Source organism: Suricata suricatta, chromosome 13 (assembly GCF_006229205.1).
Source record: "Suricata suricatta isolate VVHF042 chromosome 13, meerkat_22Aug2017_6uvM2_HiC, whole genome shotgun sequence".
Classification (NCBI taxonomy): Eukaryota; Metazoa; Chordata; class Mammalia; order Carnivora; family Herpestidae; genus Suricata; species Suricata suricatta.
This window is the reverse complement of record NC_043712.1, coordinates 38,444,593-38,446,799: the sequence shown is the minus strand read 5'-3', so window position 1 is coordinate 38,446,799 and position 2,207 is coordinate 38,444,593.

Here is a 2,207-nt window from a genome sequence, read left to right as displayed (position 1 = left end):
ACTTTGCACACATTCCTCAAATACCTAATGAATCCCTTCTAGGGTGAACATATATGGGAAGTAGAAGAATTCACATATATGTGAATATGTTTGGTTACTTGGCAGAGGGAAATTAAGGTTGTAGATGCGTTGTGAAGTTTGCTAATTAGCCTCCATTAACACAAGGAGATTATCCTGGATTATTCTAGTAAACCCAGAGTAATCACATGGGTCCTTAAAAGTGGAACACTGAAAAAGAAGTCCAGGGGATGATAGTAGGAAGAGGACTCTGCCAAACATTGCTGGCTTTAAAGATGGATAAAGATGCCTCTGAGACCAGAAGAGTGGGCAGCCTCTATAAACTGGAAAAAGTAAGGAAATGTATTCTCCCTTAAAACCTCCAGAAAGGAACACAGTTCTGCAGACATACTGATTTTGGCCCACTAAGACCCATGTTTGGTGTCTAACCTACAAAACTGTAAAATAATAAATTGGTAGCATTTCAAATCACCAGATTTGTGGTAATTAGACATAGGAGCACTAGAAAACTAGTACAGATTTTGGTACTGAGAGCAGGGTGCTACTGTAACAATACCTAAATATACGGAAGGGGCTCTAGAATTGGTTGGGTATTGGCAGAGGCTGGAAGAATTTTGAGGAGCCTGATAGAAAAAGGCTAGAGTGACTTGAGCAGACCACTAGTAGAAATATGGATAGTAATGATTCTCTTAGTTAAGACTCAAAAGGGAATGAGGAGCAGGGTAGAGAAGACAGATATCACTTTGGAGAATTCTTAAATCATAAACAGACTGCTGGTAGAAGTATTATAGACATTAAAGGTACTGCTGGTGAAAACTTAGAAGAAAATAAGCAACATATTATTGGAAACTTTCAGCTCCTTTATTATTTTTTTTCATGAGTAGAGTTTCATTCCCTGGATAGAATACAATGTGTTCCTGAATTTTTGCGGGCCATTAAAAGAGGATAGGGGAGAAGGAGAGACTGTTTAATTCTGCTTCCTCAAGTGTCACTTTTTCTGTTTATCTTGTTCTTTCCTTATCTTGCAGACTTTCCTCAATTATCTAGAAGTGAGGATCTTTGTAACAGAGTAGCAGACAGCTTAGCAGAATTGTGTTCCACAGTTCTGCAGAAAGCAGAACTTTTTTTCCTGGCTTTTCATTAGAAAATGTGAGAGCAAAGGGAGAAATTCAGTAAAGACGTGTTTAAAAGGAATCAGGACTTGACACTTTGAGAAACTCTTAGCCTATTCGATTGCAAAAGATGCTGAAATTAAGAGACCACTCCCAGAAAATCATGCTCTAGAGAAACAATTGAAAGTGTCACTGAATAGTTCCCTGATAACTAAGAAAACTTAGTAGGTCTGAGAATCAGACACACCAAATATTAAGCATGAACTCATATATACTCTGAGCCAGCTAAGCAGAAGCCACAACAGAGATGGGAATACCCAGGGAGATGTATGAAAGAGAGTCTCTTGCTAGGGAAGTGAATTCTAAGACATACGTGAGTGAACAACAAGGTTCCTGAAAATGCTCACCAGCAGATCACTACCTGCTTGGACTGAAAGAGACAGAAGGAAGATACAATAAAAGAGCTGTTTTAAAAATTATCACTACAGGAAGGAGAAGCCAAGATGGCGGAGAGGAAGGGAGCTCTGTAAACTTCCTCTGCCCCATCTATCAAACTAAGAAGGATATTACTCTCATCTGCAAGAGCGGAAGGAGAAAATACGGACTCCAGAAGGAAGAGAACCTGAAGGATACCTCAGTGAGTGAGTGCGAACTGCGGAGACTGGAAAATGGGCCAGCCCGAGACCGGCAGGGGAGGTGGCAGCCCCAGCCCAACAAGGGGCAAGTGCACAGAGCCCAAGAGACAAAGGGAAGAGACAGAGAGACTGAACACGCTCATAGTACTGTCTCTGGGGAAGAGGTAAAGAACGCTTAACCACGCTTGGAGAGAGAAGCTCACTCCATAGATAACTGCTGGGAAGCCTAAATCCCGAACCCAGGTGGGTCAAGGGAAGGAACAGCTTCCAGCCCAGCGCCATCTTGGCAAGGAGTCGGCGACCACTGCAGCGGCGGTGTCAGGGGTGCTCACTTCAACCTCGGTTTTGGGAGTGGGAGCACGCACCTCATTTCCACGGCGCATCTCACCCCCAGCATTGACTGCGCGAACCCTGAATCCCGGGTGCCAACAGGGAAAAAATA